This window comes from Ahaetulla prasina, chromosome 8, assembly GCF_028640845.1.
Source record: "Ahaetulla prasina isolate Xishuangbanna chromosome 8, ASM2864084v1, whole genome shotgun sequence".
Taxonomy (NCBI): Eukaryota; Metazoa; Chordata; class Lepidosauria; order Squamata; family Colubridae; genus Ahaetulla; species Ahaetulla prasina.
In genome coordinates this window covers 58,671,294-58,692,341 of record NC_080546.1, presented here as the reverse complement: position 1 = coordinate 58,692,341, position 21,048 = coordinate 58,671,294, and the positions used below count along the sequence as shown (strand labels likewise).

Genomic DNA, 21,048 nt, shown 5'->3' with positions numbered 1-21,048 from the left:
TGCTAAGGGAATTATTTGTTTAGCAAGGTGATGGCGTTCGGGAAAAAACTGTTCTTGTGTCTAGTTGTTCTGGTGTGCAGTGCTCTGTAGTGTCATTTTGAGGGTAGGAGTTGAAACAGATTATGTCCAGGATGTGAGGGATCTGTAAATATTTTCACAGCCCTCTTTTTGATTCGTGAAGTATATAGGTTCTCAATGGAAGGCAGGTTGATAACAGTTGTTTTTTCTGCTGTTCTAATTATCCTCTGAAGTCTGTGTCTGTCTTGTTGGGTTGCAGAACCAAACCAGATAGTTAGAGAGGTGCAAATGACAGACTCAATAATTCCTCTGTAGAACTGTATCAGCAGCTACTTGGGCAGTTTGAGTTTTCTGTGTTGGGGTAGAAAGAACATTCTTTGTTGTGCTTTTTTGATGATGTTTTGATGTTAGCTGTCCATCTTGCAATATGGTAGAACCTAGAAATTTGAAGGTCTCTATTGTTGATACTGTGTCATCTTGTATTGTAAGAGGTGGAAGTATGGAAGGGTTTCTTCTAAAGTGTACCACCATTTCTACAGTTTTGAATGTGTTCAGTTCCAGATTGTTCCAGTCGCACCATGAAGCTAGTTGTTCAACCTCCCGTCTATATGCAGATTCATCATTGTATCCAATTACTGTTGTGTCATCTGCAAACTTCAATAGTTTAACAGATGGAAATGCATTCAATGGTATACAGAGAGAAGAGAAGTGGGGAGAGCACACAGCCTTGGGGTGCTAATTGTACATAAATAAACAAATAAAATAAAATAAATAAGTAGTTGCTCACTGTTAGCTGGAGAACTGGGATATTGTTCAGCTTGCGATGATCAAATCTTTGTTCTCCTAGCAACTTCTGGTGGTATGTAAATGCAACAAGTGGCACAAATTGTAAACAGTAACAGAGTCATGGGAAAGAGGTTAGCAGTGTAATGACCTGCAAAATATGTGCTATGTTTGTATTCCTGCCCATGGAGGACTCAAATTATTCCTGCACCAAGTGCAAACTGATCAGATTGCTAGAGGATAAAGTGGGAGGACTAAAGTCATGTCTAGCCACTCTAAGTCTCATCCATGAAAATGAGGAATACCTCAGAAAGGCTGAAATCTGTATTCAAATTAAACACAGCAGGGAAGAAACAACTTTAAGGAAAAATGAAGCCTTAGAGCAGGTGTCCCCAAGCCCTGGGTTGCGGACTAGCATTGGGATGCGGTATGCCAGAAACCAGGTTGCCCAAGCAAGCAAAGCCTCATCCGCACCAGCATGGGATGCAGGCAGTGTGTGAAACCATTCCCCCTCCCATCCACAGAAAAGCCTCTCTCCATGGAACCGGGTCCGTGGTGCCCAAAAGGTTGGGGCTGCTAGAGGAAGACCAATGGCAACATATCACTCAGAGAACACCAAAAAAAGGAAAAAAACCCACCCCAACAGGAACAAAAGAACCCCAAGAAGAATGTCCCTGCCACTGGGATTGAACAATTGATTTTATGTCCTCACCCTGCACAAAATAAAACAAGCTTCTAAAATAGGGTCTTCATCTAGTGTTCAAGTGACAGGAAAAAATGTAGCTCAGACTGCCACAAAAAAGAAGAGTCTGCTGAGTTCCTCAAACAGAAAAGGGTGTGTGGTGATGATTGGTGGTATCTTTATCTCCCAAAAGGTGGAAGGGGGAACCAGAGAGTCAATTATACTGGATTAATTCTTACTAATAGAGATGAAAAATGTTGGGTTTGGGCAATTAAGAGGCAGGAGACAGTCTTTAGTGACAACAACTCTTTAGTTTATTGTGAGAACCCAGCAAAAACAACAGGCAAACAACTCTATTTATATAGTCTTTTGGCTGAGGCACCAGCCAATCAGGAACGTGCTTTTTCCTGCCCAAATTTCCCTCCAGAAATTCAAATACATTACACTACTCCCCTCCCCCCTCTTGGGGTTTGTATAACTGGGAAAAGAATCCGGAAGTTCAGTTTTGGAATTTCACTCATCGTGTGCCAGTTTCCTCATGCTAGTAAAGAACTCTGAAAAACAATGGCTTCTGAGGTTTTTTTTATGCAGAAGAGGTTCTTCTGGAACCTTGACATTATTCCAAAACTCCTAACTTTCTTTTGCTAACGGTACCCTCTCCTCCGCTCAGAGGGGGCCCGTTAGGGGGGTGCTGGGCCCCAGCCTCCGCAACCTCCACAGCGGTGCAAAGACCCAGCGAAGATGGAAGAGCAGCAAGCTGAAAGCATGGAAGTAGCACAGAAGCTTGAATCTAACGATTTAGTTGAAATCACCTACTTCCCATCGGAAGATATGACTCAAAAACCCGAAGTGGTTGAGCCTGCTTGTCAGCTTGGAGCACGGCCCAAAGATTCCGATTCATGGGTAAGCTGTCGTTCGGGAGAAAACATTTCCCCGGGGCGGAATGGAGAGCCCCCTCCCTCTTCTCAACCTCACTGGAGGACAGTAAAACCCGGAGAATCGGGAGAGTCACTGGATTGGGACCTGAAAAACCCCCTGAAATCCCAGTCTCTATTAGACCTCCCTGAAACTTTTGAGCATTTGGAAGTGAGGCCTCGTATAAGCTCAGCTCACCCACCTCGAGAGCCTTTAGCTCAGCCTAAATTCACCTTCCCTCCCACCAGAGAGGGAGAAATTACTGAAGCTCAAAGCTATTCCGATGAACGCAGGAGGACCTCCCTTCCCTCCTTCAGACGGCAGGGAGTTCAGGCAGCACCAAGGACTTGGGGGGAATCGCAACTCCCCCCTCCAATTGACTTTTCCTGCCAACAGAGGCCTACGCTGCCTCCAGCTGCTTCTATTCCTCCTGGTTGGGCATTTTATCCTGGACAATGGTGGATCCAATACCAATGGCAACCAGCCAGTTCAGCACCTTTCTTTCCTGGGGGCCCCAGGCCGATTTTTGCCTCGTCAGCTGAAGCATTTCAAGGACTTCCTTCTCAGCAGTCAGGGGGAAATCCACCCCCCTTCACAACTCAGCAACCAGCTACAACAGCAACGGCCGTCCCCCAAATCCCTCTTCAACCGCAAGCAGGCCAGCTAAACCCACCTGCACCCCCTCACCCAGCCCCTCCCCCTTTCAAACCAACCTTTGATGGGAATCCACACCACCTGGCTTACTTTCTCAGCAGAATTGAGGCTTACATTGAACAATATAGACATCAATACCTATCAGAAAGAAGCCTAATAAACGCTATCTCGGATGGTATGAACGTGGGGCTAGCCTCAGAATGGATAGCTCAACTACACAATGAACGTGCACCAGAACTAAACGATGTTCACGGATTTATGGCACTGCTTCGCAACCGGTTTCAAGATGATGACCTAATTGCAGAATGTGAAACCACCTTAAAAACGATGAAGCAAGGTAACAAACCTCTAAAACAATTTGTATGAGATTTCAGAAGGGTTGCTGGCAATCTTAGACATTGGCCAGATCGCATCGTCCTCCACTACTTCAAAGAGGCCATTGATCAAAACATCAGAAAAGCCTGCTCCACCAGAGGAATCCCAGAACAACTAAATGACAACGTGTCCATCGCTCTGGACAGAGAATTCAATCCCCTCCAAAGCCAATCACCAACTACAACTCCACAACGACCACCTACAAGACCCTCCCTCTTAAGACCAACCACACACCCCACCTTTCAGCCTTCAACAATAATCAAATGCTACCGTTGTGGAAAACTAGGACATTGGGCGTCAGTTTGCCTAGCCCCAACACCACTCCCACAGTATCGTCCACCAACTGCTACCCAACCACGCAGACCTCCTCGAAAGAATCCGAATACCAGTTGCTTTGCGAGACAAGTCATAGACCTCCCTACTGACCTTCTGTCATCTGATTCACCTCCTGATGACTCAAACCAAGCAGAAAACGACCCAATGGTGAGTGCATCCATTCCTCCATTTGCTATCAAAGTAAACTTAGTAATTCCAGGGGGAGGGGCAAAAAAAGATTTAGAGGCTATTGTGGACACAGGATGCACCAGACGCCTAATTTCAACCTCTACGGTCGCCCAACTCCGTATAAAAACATTTCCCTTGAAACACCCAATTAAATTCCACCAAGTAGATGGAACTTTGATTGGTGGCGTTCCAGCAACCCAAATCACACAACTGGTTCGCTTAGAAATTGGAGCCCATCATGAACTTATAAGATTCATAGTAATTCCAAAGATGTCAGAATCCATCATCCTGGGTTTAGCTTGGCTGGACAAATGGGAACCCACAATCAAATGGGAGGATGGATTCAGGAAAATTATATGGACTTTCAATTCCCCCTATCCAAAATGACCACCAGAGGGAACCAACAACCACCATATCCAATCCATCTCCTAATGAACCACGCATCCCTAAAGCATACATGGATTTATCAGATGTTTTTAGCGAGGATGAATGTAACCTCTTACCCCCCCACCGACAAACTGATTGCGCAATTGAATTGCACCCGGGGGCAAAATTACCTAAACCCAAAATGTATTCAATGACACCAGCCGAAATGTCTGAACTAAGAAAATACATTGACACTAACCTAGCCAGAGGGTTCATTGAACCAGCAAAATCACCTGTAGCTGCGCCTGTGCTATTTAAACAAAAGAAAGATGGTTCGCTTAGATTGTGTATTGACTTCAAAAATATCAATGTAATTTGCATACAAAACACCTACCCTTTACCACTTATGCACGATTTGTTGAACCACTTATCAAAAGGCAAAATTTTCACCAGATTGGATTTAAGGGAAGCCTATTATCGGGTCCGCATCAAGGAAGGTGATGAATGGAAAATGGCTTTCAACTGCCCCTTGGGCAGTTTCCAATACCGTGTCATGCCTTTTGGCCTACAAGGGGCTCCAGCTGTTTTTATGCAACTAATTAATGAAACCCTGCACCCCTATCTCTACAATGGGGTTCTTGTCTACTTAGATGATATTCTTATCTACACAAACAATATCGAAGGACACATCAAATTGGTCAGACAAGTCCTTAAAAAGCTCCTAGCGGCCAAGCTATATGTCAAACTTTCCAAATGCGAATTCCATAAGGAATCCCTAGACTACCTAGGTTACCGGATATCAAACAAAGGTATCGAAATGGACCCAGGAAAAGTAAAAGCGGTGTTGGATTGGCAACCGCCACGCACACGTAAGCAACTTCAAAGTTTCTTGGGATTCACGAATTTTTACCGCAAATTCATTCCTTCTTTCGCAGAAGTAGCTCTACCATTAACAGAATTGCTAAAAACTGGGCCATTACCCATCAAACCCAAACCTACCCAACCCCTACCTTGGACAATGGACTGCCAATGTTCCTTTGAACACCTGAAACGCCTATTCTCCATGGAACCAATTCTTCAACACCCGGATCCAAATAAACCTTTTGTGGTCCAAGCTGATGCAAGTGATGTAGCAGTAGCCGCTGTCTTATTACAACGGAATACCGACAACAATCTAATGCCCTGCGCGTACGTGTCTAAAAAACTGACGGACACTGAACGCAGATGGGCAGTTTGGGAAAAGGAAGCCTTTGCAGTGCGCTGGGCACTCCTCTCCTGGAGACACTTCCTTGAAGGGGGAAAAGAACCATTCGAGGTGTGGACCGACCACAAAAACCTTGAATACTTAAAAACCCCTCGAAAACTTTCTCCCAAACAAGTTCGATGGGCTCAGTTTTTCAAACGGTTCCATTTCACCCTCAAATACATCCCCGGCGACCAAAATCTACTGGCTGATGCCCTATCTAGGAAACCACAATTTGACAGCCAACGCGAAGAGGTAATACATGCGATGATTCCCGATAGCGAACCGGCAAGCCAAACAATTACTCGACCGCATTCACGCCGTAGTACTAACATCCCACCAAATAAACTACTAGCGGAATTAAAATCAGCACTCACTGACGATGCTTGGTTTAAAGAAAACTTGCCACACCTCACCTTAAGGGATGGGATACCCTGGAAGGGAACCAAGATTTATGTACCCGTCGCTATGCGGCTGCCTATACTACAAAGAAGCCATGACTCTCGCCTAGGAGGTCACTTTGGATTTTTAAAGACTCTCCACTTGGCTAGAAGACAATTCTGGTGGCCAAAAATGAAATCAGATGTCAAAGACTATGTCCGGAGCTGTGCTACCTGCGCCACCATGAAGTCCATACCAGGGAAACCCCCTGGACTCCTACAACCCGTAGCCGAACCCACCAGACCCTGGGAAGAGATTGCCATGGATTTTATTGTTGAACTCCCATCTAGTGGGGGAAATACAGTGATATGGACCATAGTGGACTTGTTCTCTAAACAGGCCCACTTCACTGTGTGCAGCGGATTGCCATCGGTGAGAAAATTAGCAAAGCTCTTCGTCAAACACATCTACAGACTGCATGGAGTTCCTAAAAGAATAATATCTGACAGGGGTGTTCAATTCACAGCCAAGTTCTGGAGGGAGTTCCTACGGTCCATTGGGTCGTCTCAAGGACTTAGTTCTGGGTTCCATCTGGAGACCAATGGAGCGGCTGAAAAATTGAACTCGATGGTGGAACAATACATACGGTGTTATATAAATTACCAACAAGAAAACTGGTCAGATTTGTTACCATTTGCAGAGGTCGCATATAATAATGCTGTACACAGCAGCACGGAGTTAACCCCTTTTCAAGTAACCACCGGCATAGACTTCGTTCCAATGCCTGAACTCCCTGTGCAACCCCCCACTTCCATTTCCCTAACGGACTGGATGAATTCGTTGAAAAAAGGTTGGGAAAATACAAAAAAGGCCTTAGCTGTGACAGCTCGGAATTACAAAGCCCAAGCTGACAAACACCGTTCCCTTCAACCCCCTTTTCGCATTGGAGATAAAGTCTTTTTATCTACTAAGTATCTGAGGTTGAGAATACCCAGCAGAAAATTCGGTCCAAAATTTTTGGGTCCTTTCCCCATTGTAAAAATTATTAATCCTGTTACCGTCCAACTCAAGCAAATGTTGGGGAAAATATACCCGGTATTCCATACCAGCTTATTAAAACCTGCTAGACAGTCTGGTCTGAGACCTCAACCTGCCGCTCCCCCACCACCCTTGATAATCCAAGGTGAAACCCACTATGAAATCAAGAAAATCCTTGACTCTAGACTATACAGAGGTCAATTACAATATTTAGTCCACCGGAAGGGATATCCATTATCTGAATCTACTTGGGTCAAAAGTTGGAAAGTAAATGCGGACAATTTGATTAAACAATTTCACGACACTTTCCCTGACAAACCTAAAAAACCTCTTGGAAAGGGGAGGGGGGGTAGAAGGGAAGTGTGGACCACTGACACTCTTCTTTATCAACTCTTTGTTTTCTTTCCTAGGATATAGCTTCTTTTCCAAGGGGGGACGCCTGTCAGGCCTGGAAACCATACTAGACTTTAGGGTTCCAGACGCTGCCACATTTTTCCCCTGAGGAAAAGAAGGGGGGCTGAGGGGTATGGTAACATTCTTCAAGCGGTCAAGGTCGGATGGTGTTCACATCTGCAGGAAGAGTGGCGGGAAGATATTCGAATGAACTGGGAGAACGTGGGACCATGTGACCATCAAAGGGGTCAGGGGGGTGGGACTCTTGGGGTTTGTATAACTGGGAAAAGAATCCGGAAGTTCAGTTTTGGAATTTCACTCATCGTGTGCCAGTTTCCTCATGCTAGTAAAGAACTCTGAAAAACAATGGCTTCTGAGTTTTTTTTATGCAGAAGAGGTTTTTATGGAACCTTGACACTTAGCCAACTATTTACATATTATTTACAAACGTAATCACGCAGGTAATTCTTTCTGACCTGCGCAATTCATTCCCTGGAGGGGAGTCGAGCTGGTTGGAGGGACTATCTGTTCCTCCCAGCTCCTCCCTTTGGCCCTCCGGCCCTGGATTATTAGCAGAGTCGTCCCTGCTGTCTTCTGGAGGAATCGTGTGGCGTCGCTGGACTTCGTCATTTTCAGATAAGTCCTCCGATCGCCTCGGGCTTGAGCTAGCTGTTAGCATAAACATTTGATAGTCAGGACCTGGTTGTTTGGTCTCAATATCAGTTTTTATTCTTTTTCGTAGCTGATCTATGTGCCGTTTCCAGACCCTGCCATTTCCCATGTCACTAGGTACGATTTGGGACCTGTTATCCCTAGAATTGTTTCCCCCAACCACAAGGGACCCTCACTGTAATTGCGTGCCCACACAAGGTCACAGTTGGCAAATACTCTTGTTTTGTCCCTCGTTGTTGGATACCCATCAGGGGAGTATGTCGGATTTAGTCTATCTAAGGGGCATCGGAGTCTCCTCCCCATTAATAGTTCCGCTGGGCTGCAGCCAGCGGCTATGCAGGGTGTCCCATGTTGCACAGCCAGGAAAGTGTCAATTTTGGCTTGCCAGTCTCCTGGGCTAATTCTTGACAGTGCCTCCTTGGCACTGTGCACAAAACGTTCTGCAAGGCCATTGCTAGCCGGATGGAAGGGTGCCGAGAGGGCATGGCGGATGCCCACTTCGGCCAAGTACCCCTCGAATTGAGTGGCCGTAAATTGCGGCCCGTTGTCTGACACTAAAGTGTCTGGCAACCCGTGTGTCACAAACAGTTGCCATAAAACTCTTATCACAGCTTCTGCCATTGTGGTTTTCATTAAGATTATCTCCAACCACTTGGAGTAGGCATCTACAACAATTAAGAAGGTTTGCCCGTGAAAAGGGCCCGCAAAATCTATGTGGATCCTTGACCAAGGTCCCTGGGGCTTCTCCCACTCCCTTACTGGAGCTGTAGGAGGTAATGGTCTCGAGTCCTGGCAAGCCTGGCATTTTCCTATCTGGTCACTAATGTCTTTGTCCATCTGGGGCCACCACACATAACTCCTTGCTAAACTTTTCATCCTAACAATTCCGGGATGTCCCACATGTAACAATTCTAACACATTGTCTCTTAACTGTAACGGAATAACCACTCTATCACCCCATAATAAACAACCCCCTTGCACAGACAATTCCGAACGCTTCTTTGTAAATTCTTTAAACTTTTCACCCGGTGCAACGGGCCATCCCCTCTGCACCCAGCCAATTACAGTGCGGACAATAATGTCTCTGTAAGATGCCTTAGCCACTTCGGCAGAAGTGACAGGGCCAGAGTCCAAAGAGTCAATTAATAAAATTGGCGTTCCCGGGGTCAGGTCTTGAATTGTGTCTGACAAGGGACACCTGCCTAAAGCGTCCGCATGTCCCAAGTCTTTGCCTAGTCGGTGGGTCAGATGGTAAAAATATGCTGCCAGGAATATAGTCCAATGGGTCAGTCTGGGAGACAGTGCAATTGGTGTCGGACGGTCACCCGCCAAGAGACCCAACAACGGGCGATGGTCCGTGATGATTTCAAACTGCCTCCCAAACAAATACTCGTGAAATTTTTTCACGCCCAACACTATTGCTAATGCTTCTCTATCTAATTGACTATAGTTCCTTTCTGCTCCCGATAAAGTGCGGGAAAAGTAAGCAATTGGAACTTCTGTCCAGTTCGGTAACTTGTGGCTGAGGACAGCCTCTACTCCATAGGGTGAAGCATCGCATACCAATATTAGGGGCAAGGTTCCATTATATTGGATTAGCAGACTGTCGCTAGACAGCAGCTTCTTTTTTTTTTCTTTTTTTTTTAGATAGAATAGAATTTTTTATTGGCCAAGTGTGATTGGACACACAAGGAATTATTTTTTTTTCTTGTTCTTCTTCTTTCCCTTCATTTCCTGTCTTCCAGCACTTGGTTTTCTTTTTTCTTTTTTTTTCTTCTTTTTTTTAATTTTACTTTTTTTATTACTTTTTTTTACAACAAACAAACAAAAAGAAAATACATTATTACACCCTTGTGCTATACATAAAAGGAAGATTTGGGTCTTCGGATATATCCTCATGATTGCCAAAATCCACGTTCTCGAGGTACAGGTACTGAAGCGTCCAATGTTCCAAGCGCAAAGTCCACAAATGGTTTCCAAGTCTTCCAGAAAATATCTTCTTTATACACACCACTTTTAATTTTAATATCACATGTCATTTTATCATTTAAAGCTAATTTCCACATTTCAGAATTCCACTCTTCTATTCTAAAAATCACATCTAGTTTCCAATATCTAGCTATTATAATTCTACCTATTATAATCATAATTCTAATCAATTCTTTTCATATTTTGTTAATTCTATTTCCTTAATTACCAACAATAATATAGTTTCCACTCTCAATGTTATTACTTTCCCCATCATTTCAAATATCATTTTCTCCAATTGTTGCCAAAACTTTTAACCTTATCACAATTATACCACATATGTTCATAAGTCCCCAATTCCATCTCACATCTCCAACATTTTTACTAATTTTTTATCCATTTGTGACAATCTTACTGGAGTCAAATACCATTTCCAAACAACTTTATAATTGTGCTCTTTAATCCTTATAGATAAAGTTCTCATAATTCTACTCTTCCAATTCACATTCCAATCTGACTCTGGTATTTCAATATTAAGATCTTTTTCCCAATTTGTCCTCATCACTCTTTGTAATTTTTCATCAGAATTTATAATCTTATAAACCCTACTAACGAGTCCCTTTAGCCCAATTTCATCTTTCATAATCCGAGATACTAAATATTCAAATTCAGTTTCACATCTATTTATCGAATAATTTTCCCTTAGTTTTTTTGTCCATTTTCTATCTGTATTTTTCAAACCAACTTAACCCTAATTTTTCAATAATTTCTTTATTCCTCCTTTCATTTCCATAACTTTTATCCAATCTCTAATAATTTCTATATTTTCCTCTTTAATCACTTCATTACGTTTTATATTATTTTTAATCGGCCAAATTCCAATTGTCTCCCCCAAAAAGATTATATCCGGAATTAAAATTTTAACAAATTTATTCCACATTTTACTTAATCCCTTTAACCAATAACTTCTACTTACAGATTTTAAATTTGCTTTATCTAAAACCACCTTGATCCAAATTTCACTATATCCCTTAACTCTAAGTCTCTCCAATAGCTATCTTCACCTTTAAATATTTTTACCACTATCCGGATACCATACGCACAGTAATAATTAAATAATTTGGGGATTCCTAATCCACCTTCCTTTTGACTTTGATACCACATTTTCTTCACTAATCTAGGTCTTTTACCACCATTACAAAATTTATCCAGTTTTTTCTGATATCCTTCAATATCTTTCTCTGTCAAATTTAGTGGTAGCATCTCGAATAAAAAGTTGAACTTGGGCAGCAACATCATCTTACACATTGCAATTCTGCCAAACCAAGACAACTTTAAAATTTTATATTTATCTATCTTCTTCTCAATTTCATTCATCACCACATCATAATTAAGTTTTTCAATTCTTTAACCTTAAGTGAAAGCACTATACCCAAATATTTCAATGTGTTTTAATCCTTATCCCAAATTGCTCTTGCATATTCTCAGACTCATTACCATTACTATCCATCAATAATTCTGACTTTGACCAATTTACTTTCAATCCTGTCATTTCCTCAAATTCTATCAAATGCTTATATATCTTTTCAAATCTTTCTCTACATTTTTCAAAATAATTAAAGTATCATCCGCATACAAATTTATCTTATACCCCTTATATCCTTCTAATTCTTCATCTTTTTCTATCATTTTTGTCAATATCTCCATAGCCAATAAAAATAATGTTGGGGACAGGAGACATCCTTGTCTCGTACCAGCTTCTAATTTTATCTCTTCAGTTAATATTCCATTCACCTTCACTCTTGCACTGCTCTTTTGGTACAATTTTGAAATAACATGTATAAACTTATTACCAAAGCCTAAAGCCTCCACAATTACTTTAATAGTTTCCCATTGTACAGAATCAAAAGCTTTAAAAATATCCAATGATACTATACCAATTTTATCACCATTATATTCAGCTACATCTATAATATTTAATACTCTTCTAACAATATCACTCATGTATCTACCCTTCACAAAACCTACTTGATTATAACTTATATATCTATCTATAAATCTATTTAATCTATTACTTATAATAGCAGTAAATATCTTTGCATCCTGATTAATTAAAGAAATGGGCGATAGGACTCAATCCTTTCTAAATCTTTATCTGGTTTAGGAATTAAGGATATCACCGTTCTGTTCCATGACGAAGGTACTTCCCCACCATGTAATATTCCATTGAATAATTTTTGCAATCTTGGTATTATTAATTCTTTAAATTCTTTATAAAACTCAACAGGTAATCCATCCTCACCTGGAGCTTTCCCTAATTTTAATTTTTGTATTATTCCATTAATCTCATCTTGTGTTATATCTTCTTCCATCAATTCCTTATATGTTTGATCAATTTTCACCACATACTTTTCTAAATAGCTTTGCAATTTTCCCCGATTAATTGGTTTCTTTGAATATAGATTCTGAAAAAAATTTCTAACCACTTCACATTTCTCTAATTTTTTATAACATCTTATACCTCTATCATCTATCAAAACTCCAATTTCTCTCTTCTCTCTTTTATCTTTCGCCATCTTTGCCAATAATTTAGAATTTCTATTACTAAATTCAAAAATTCCTATTTAAAATCTCAAATTTCTTTTTACTAACTCTGTATCTTCTTCTATCATTTTATTTCTTAACATATTAAGCTCCTGAAGAATTTTTTTTCTTTAGTAAGCAAAATTGATTTTGCAATTCTTTAATCTGATTTTTATCTCTTTCCATTTTAATTTTATAATTTTTATATTTCCTACTTGATAATTTGATACTCTCCCCTCTAAACACCGCTTTCATCGCATCCCAAACAATTTCAAATTTAACCTCCCCGTTATCATTTAATCTCCAACTTTCCTCCAATTTTTTAAGTATCCATTTTTTATCCTTTTCATTTTATACAATTTCGTCATATCTCCAATAGCTTCTTTTTCTCAAAATTAAAATCTAAATCCACCATAACTTCTGCATGATCAGAATCTTTAAAAATTCCCACATCTACCTTATCCACATTATTCAACAAATCTTTAGAAAGAAAAATATAATCAATTCTAGAATATGTATTATATATCTTAGAGAAAAAAGTGTATACTCTCTCAATTCCTTTAACCTCTCTCCACACATCAACCACGCCGTTTCGAAGCATCCACATATTTAAAATCCCCATTTTATTTGCTCCTCCACAGCGGGTGGGATTAGTACTATCTATTTTATCTCTGATTAAATTAAAATCCCCAGCCACAATTACTTTCCTACACTTTCATTCTCCAAAATTTTGTTATTTTTCAAGAAATTCTCTGTTTTTTCATTCGGTAAATATAAATTAACAAGTGTCACTTTTTCCTCATTAAGATTTCCAACAATTATTACATATCTTCCATCTTCATCCAAAATTACCTTATGTTTTTCAAAGTACACCCTATCTGATATCAGTGTTGCAACTCCTCTAGCTTTTGAAGTTCCAAATGCTTTTTCATATATTTGCATACCTTTTATATACATTCTATTTGAATCTTCAGATTTCTGATGGGTTTCTTGTAAAAATAAAATGTCTGGTAAATCCCTTTTAATCTTAAGCTCCAATCTTCTTCTTTTAATCTGATTCCCTGTACCCTTCACATTCCATGACATTATTTTTATAACTCCCATTTAAAATATAAATTTTTTAATCCTATCCCCGCATCTTCCTTTCTGTGCCCACCACCCGAAATTAAACTACCATATAAACAACAATAAGAAAACAGAAAAAAAACAAAAAACAAAACAAACAATAAAGTACAAACAATCTTCTTCCCCCACATCCTCATCGGTTTCGCCTCTATAAAGAGAATGGGGAGAGGGACGCCAATGCCGGGCCACTTCTTTCGGGCTCTCTATTTATATTCATCTCTCATTAAAAAAGATAGCGATGACCCGCATTCAGCTTCGTATTTTCCAAGACTCTTATCTGCTTCTTCTCCTGCTGTATCCTCACGACTCTTCTTCTGTTCAACCAACACAGGTGATATTTCTTTCCTCTTTAACCCTTTAGAGTCTTGCCCTCCAATAGCCCCTTTTTCTTCTTCTGAGATTGATGTTTCCACGTATGTTCCACCCATCTGAAGCATTTGATCTTTTATCTCCATTAAATCCTCCATCTCAATCAGTCCAAGCTCCCGTAAATATAATAATGCATCTATATCTGGGGTGATTGTACGCATCCTTCCTTTATAAAAAAATTTCAATTGTTGTGGTGGCCTCCAATTGTATTTAATTCCATTATCTCTCAAAACTTTTGTAATTGGTTTTAAAAAAAATCTCCATGCCCTTTCTTCTCTGATATATCCGGGAAGACTTGAATAGTCTTCCCTTCAAACTTCAAAGCATCTCCCAACTCTCTCACCTTGGCCGTAACTTCCAACTTATCACCAAGATTTGCGAACCTGACAAGCACATTCCTGTTAGAACCATTTTGCCTTCTATATCCAATTCTAAAAACACTTGCCAGGTCTGCTATTGTGAACGTAAGTTGCGTATCCAAATCATTAATCCATTTCAGAACCCGCTGTTTCAATTTATCCTCCTTTTCTTCCGAAATTCATCTGATAACCAAATTATATTTCCTCATCTCTTCTTCCAAAAGACAAATTCTCTTATCTTGCTGCTCATTTTTATAAAATATTTTGCCAATTTGCCGATCTACTTTTACCTCATGCACATGCATCTGCTCCATTTCATCTTTAATCATTATCATTTCCTCTTTTTGTTTAGCAAAGTTATCATTCATCTCTTGCTTCAAATTATGCATTTCGGATGTCAGTTTCAATGTCAAATTATCTATACGCTCTGATAGTCCTGCTATTTTTTCCCCAATTTTATTTAAAGCTGCAGCAAGTTGCTGCGTTTCTGAAAGTTGTTGAGTCATTTTTAAAAAAACCAAAAAATTTCCCAAACTAGGATTCCAAACCAATTTTACAGAGGGTCTTAGTGAAGATCAAAGGACGACAGTCTTTTAATTGAAGCGAAGCGGCTTATGCACTGTTATCTCTCAAGTTCAAGGATACTCCACAAAGAAACACAGAACTTCACAGCTAACATTAATCAACGCCATTTTTTCCTCCACGTCAGCAAAGCAGAAAGAAAGACAAAGCAACTTAAACGAAGCAGAATCCTTTTTTTTTTCTGTAATATAAACAAGCTATTAATTTGCTCTCAAGAGAAAAAAAAAATAAAGAAAAAATTATCCGCTCAGTAAAAATCCTCTTGCTGCCAAACAATCCAACAAAAAGTCAGTTTCTCTTCTCTTCAATTAAGTTCTGTGTATATTAAATTCTTCTCATTATCAGATTCAGTCCTTAATAGTCACTCCTTAGCCTCAGCAATAGAAAAAAAAATTTTTTAACACAGAACACGATAGTTAATTTTGGAAAAACAAAACACAGCAATTTATTCCAACTTAACGTGTCTGCCGGCTCGGTCATCCCACGCTGTAGAAACTCCTTAATTCAAGCCGTTTCAGATGACCTACCAGTTTTAAATTCAATCTGCTGGGCTGTTAACACTTTCACCTCATGATTTATTAACTTTCATCCATAACAGTGCATTCCAAACGGCATAAATTCTCATAAATCTTCATTAATAAGCCCTGTGAAGTGAAGGAAAGGTCCTTACCCCACCACGGTCATGGCCACGCCCCCCAGACAGCAGCTTCTTAACAGCTTCAAAAGCCGCTGGCTTGTGGAGTTTTTCGCTAACAGTCTGTGTAGTGGTTCAGCCACGGTTGCCTTGTCTTTCAAAAAGACTGCATAGAAGTTTAAGAGTCCCAAAAATGCTTGTAACTCCGCTTTGTTTTTTGGAGGTGGAGCCTTCCTAATCACTCACACCATGCTTTCTGTTGGATGGATGCCTTCTTTATCTATACGATATCCCAAAAATTCAACTGATTTCACTCCGATTTGGCATTTATTGAGCTTGACCTTAAGTCCCACAGCTCTAAAAATTTCCAGAATCCTTCGCAATTTGTCCCTTAATTCTCTTAAATCACTTGCTGATACCAATACATCGTCAAAATAGGGAACTACTCCAGGTAGACCCTGCAGGAGCCATTCCATGAGGTTCTGAAATAGCCCAGGGGCGACACTAACCCCAAATTGGAGTCTGGTGCATTTAAAAGCGCCCCTATGCGTGACAATTGTTTGTGCTTCGGCTGTCTCATTATCAACAGGCAGTTGATATAGTTGTCATAGATTGCAGTTCAAGAATTCTAGAAACAGGTCCAAGATTTTAGTATTTACCTGGAAAGCATGCTCATTTTTCTTTTTGGAAAGTTTCAGAGTTAAAACTTTTGTGTTGTTACCATTAGTGATTTGACACTTGGGTTTTACTTTTATAGCAAGTTCATTTTAATTTAAAATTGCTTAATTTGGATGGTAGCTGAGGTGTCATACTGGTTTTCAAAAACATATGAAATTTTACAATATAATTAGCTAGTTGATTTGACACCCCTAGACTAAGTTATGCTTCAAGTTATTATGAGTCTGAAAGTAACATAAATAAAATTCTTGTTTGGTGTCTGCATCAGACTGGATTAGAGAGAGAACTGTTCTCAAAAGAATCCAAAATAATTCAGTGAAGTATAAAGCTTGGGAGTAAAACTGTTCTGATGAAGCATGGTTGAAATTGTATTTAGTGCCTTTTTAAATTAATAAAATGGGGGTGGGGACTGGAAATCTGTGCAGTCCTGATTTATCCCTGAAATCCATAAATCGACAGTTCTTCTTGATAAAGTGATGACTTGCAAGATCCTGCTTAATGCATTCTGTATGCCTTCTTAGCTTGCAGTAAGTTTTACCATCTACAACAGGAAAAGAAATCCCATACTTATACATTTATTAGCCTGGACTAATGAAATTTCAGTAGTAAAAAATACCCAGTTAACTTTATTCTCATAGGAAGGAGAAATTGCCATTAAAGCAAAAGGTTTTTGCAGGAGCAGGAAGAAAATCCACAGTTGATTACTGGATAATATCATACAACCTCCAGAAGTTCTTACAGAAGATGGAGGTAGACTCGCAACTGGAAAGAGATCATGATTCAGTAATCCTTACTCTTACATTACACCAGAATTGTTTAAGGGCTGGCTCAATCTACCTACCCAGGTTAGAGAGCCAAAATACCAGTGGTGGGATTCAGCCAGTTCGCACCACTTCGGGAGAACCGGTTGTTAACTTTCTGAGCAGTTTGGTGAACTGGTTGTTGACAGAAATCATTAGGACAGAGAACCAGTTGTTAAATTATTTGAATCCCACCACTGCAAAATACCCAGGTAAAAATTAAATGGACCTAGAAAAATGCAAAGGAAGTTACTAAATGCAAAGGAAGTTACTAAATCCAGAAACCATAGAACTACGTACATCTCTACTAAGAAATAAGTTTGAAGGATCATACTTAGAGGGGTTTGAAACCTTAATTTCAAATCTGAAATCAGTTCTCACTAAAAGAATACTAGCTCACTGCAAAAAGCCAGCTTTAAAGAATAAAGAATAGTTTGATAGAGATTGCGTGCAACTGAAAAGGATAGATAACCAGGAGTGCAGAAAAAGTAAAAACGCCCCTTTTGAGGATCACACTACTTAAAGCAGTTGAAGGCACAATATAAGACTCTCCTAAAAGAAAAGAAAAGTCTGGCTCTGAAAGAGTCATGGCATAGATTAATTGCATCAGTCAAGACAAAAAAATACATCCCTTTTTTGGTATATCACCGGAGGATTGGGAAATCCCCCCTACCCTCAACTAATGAGGTACCAATTCATGCCTTGGAAAAAATATTTTAGAGAGCTATATACAGAGCCTGACTATGTAACTAAGGAGAGCTAAATTAGTTTGGACCAAACTCCTTACTGGCCCCCTGTTATACCAGAAGAGATACCCCGGTTGATTGGAGCCCTCAAGGCTAATAAGGCAACTGGTGCTGATAAATAATATATAAAGAAATAATCAGAAAGAACGCCAGTTGGTGAGTTCCACTTTTAGCATCTCTGTTTACATTTATAGATAAAACGGGCCGTATGCCGACAGATTGGGGATTAGCAATTATTATACCAATTTATAAAAAGGGTAATAGAAATGACCCTGGCAATTATAGACCCATTAGTCTGCTGAGTGTTATTAGTAAATTGTATGCCAAACACCTAAATGATAAACTTCAGGGGGGATAATCAAAGATGAACAAGCTGGTTTTAGAGAAGGAAGATCAATGGTGGATCATATCTTGGTACTTCATCATCTGGTTCAAAAATACACATATAAAAAAAAATTCCTCTCTTTTCGTGGCTTTCTTTGATTGTAACAGGCCTTCAATTCAATATCCAGGACCACCCTCTGGGAGAAATTAAAATACACCACTATTGATAAATGCCTCCTTTTCCTAATACAAAAATTGTATGCTAATTCCAACTTGAAAGTGAGTTATAATCCTCAAGGGACTTTAACCGGCCTAGTAAAGGTACAAAAAGGCTTATGGCAGGGTTGCATTCTGCCCCCCTCCCTTTTTAGCTTCTATATTAACCCCCGATTGATCTCTTACAGAACCCTGATATAAATCCTCCTAGCCTAGCCTAGCACAATGCAAAATTCCGATTCTCCTATATGCCAACGATGCTGCTATTATTCCACAAACTCCCATAGGACTGAGGAGAGCAATTACGGCAACTCTTGGATATTGTAGGCAGAATAAGTTGGTCCTTAACTTTGATAAATCAAAAATTTTAGTTTTTGCTAAAAGACCTAGCCAATACTCCTGAAAAATAGGACATAGATTGGAACAGATTAGGGCATTTAGATATCTTGGGGCGGTTTTCCACTCACAAGGGACATGGAAGGCACACCTGAATCATACATTGCAAGAGGCTATAGGTCCTCAAATGCAATTAAACATTTCTTTTACACAGGCAAAGGTCAATTAGTACATGCTGCCTTAAAACTTTTTGAGGCCAAAACATTGGCACAAATTCTATATGGGGCACAATCAGGAATCCTTGCAAAGAAAGACTCGCTAGAAACCATACAAACCAAATTCCTGCAAGCCATCTTAGCTGCACCCAAAAGAATTTCAAATGCCCAGTTAAGAATTGAGACAGGCATGCCTCAATTTCAGGTAAGAGCCTGGAAGATGATGATCACTCATTGGCAAAAAATGCATTTGTTTCCAGAGGGACTGTCCCTGCTAGTGTTGACTAATAACTTCCCCTCCCGCTGGAAAAAGGCGATAGACCACAAGCTGGGCTCTTATGGGCTCTCACTGGTATTCTTAATATCCCTAGGCTTTGACCAAGCAAAGCAAGTAGTAATCAATAGAATGAAGGACATGGAGTTCCAAGAAGAACTAAATAGGTTGCCTCTCCACAGTAAGGACAGGATCAAACAGGATGTGTGGGAATCAGCAAGATATCTAAATGACCTGATCTTCCCAAAACAAAGAATAGCTTTCTGCAGAGCCAGGTTTAACATACTCCCTCAGCACTCATTCAGGGCAGGTATAAGAGAACACCAATAGCAGAACAGGGATGTATATGTGGTAAAGGACAAGTCGAAGATATCTCACATGTTTTATTGTACTGTGAATTATACAGAGTTTATAGGTCAGTGTATATTCTCCCCTTATTAGAGAGATTTCCAGGGAGGGCAGACAATTTTTATGTAGGCTTTCTCCTCCAGGACTCAAACCCAGCTATCACTCATGCAGTGGCAAAATTCTGTGTCACTGCAATGTCCACAAGAAAAAAAATAGGTTACAGAATTATAACTGTCAATTGTGCCAATTTTTTGGAGATATCTCTAACAATTTTTGGAAAATTATATTTACTTACATTCTTTTTTTAAAAAGTTTTTTATTATTTTTATTTTTTATAAAAATGTCAAATCAATGCGTGAACAGTGTGACACCTGGGCGCCATACAAACAAAACTGATCAGATTAAACATTATTACATTCAATCAACTTATGAAATTCCCATAACAATACACATCTATATTAGGTTACAATCTGTCATTATTCAATTATTCCACCTATTTCTCATCATTACTTTATCAAATAAAAATGCAATACATTAATATTCCCTTTATTTCTATCTCTTACTCTAGATTTTAATTATATCACTCTATATTGAAAAGCTTTTTCTTTCTTTCCTGTCTGACTTCTAATCATATCATCTGCCTACAGAAAGAGAAAGAGAGAAAAAGAATAGAGAGAGAGAGAGATAGGCAAAAACAATTCAAAACAGCAACTGAGAACAGAAATCATCCTTCCATCATCTCTTGCCTGCTTTATACTTTAATTGCTATACTTTAAATAAAGAGGGGTAGAAGGAAAAGCAAGTGAAAGCAACAATTAAAAAAAAGAAATCATCTACCCATCATCTCTTGCCCGCTTCGATACTTCAAATGCTATGCTTTTATTTTTTACTTGTCTCCCCCATTCCTCTCTTAAGTCTCCATCTATATCTATTTCTTGAATGTCTCATCTAAGCATTCCTTCCATATCTACCCTCTTCTACTGCCTATTCTCCAAAATTGTTACTGAGGCCCCTGCCTCCATTTCAAACATATCTTTCCACTCTCTTAGTATGTTTTCTCTCTGATTTAATTCATCAATCATTATTATTTTCATTATAATCTCCTTATCTTCTTCCTTCTTTATTTCTTCTTTTGTCTCCTCTTTCCTGGGATTCTTGGTCTGTAGTCATCATCCCTTGTATAGTGTTTTCCATTTTTTCCATAATATCGTTAAATTATTTGTCCATAATGTCTTTTATATTTTGAAAAAGTAGATCCATCTCTTGGACAATTCCACTCATTTCTCCTTCTTCAGTATCTTATTTTAAGAAGGTTGATTTTTATCCAACAGTCCGAGAATTATTTATTTAGTCTTTAAACTACCCTTCAAGGAGTACACTAGTCTTTATGTCTCATAAGTAAACGTTCAGTTCCATTCAAGTAGTACCCAGAGGCTATCAAAAAACCTTTTACCGTATTTTTCAGAG

The 21,048-nt window shown here is 39.5% G+C and overlaps 1 protein-coding gene across 1 annotated transcript in view; it reads left to right on the top strand.

Moving 5' to 3' along the window:
* GALNTL6 (polypeptide N-acetylgalactosaminyltransferase like 6) overlaps positions 1-21,048 on the top strand; it is a 962,275-nt gene that overhangs the window by 871,514 nt on the left and 69,713 nt on the right. The gene's annotated exons all lie outside the window — the stretch shown is intronic.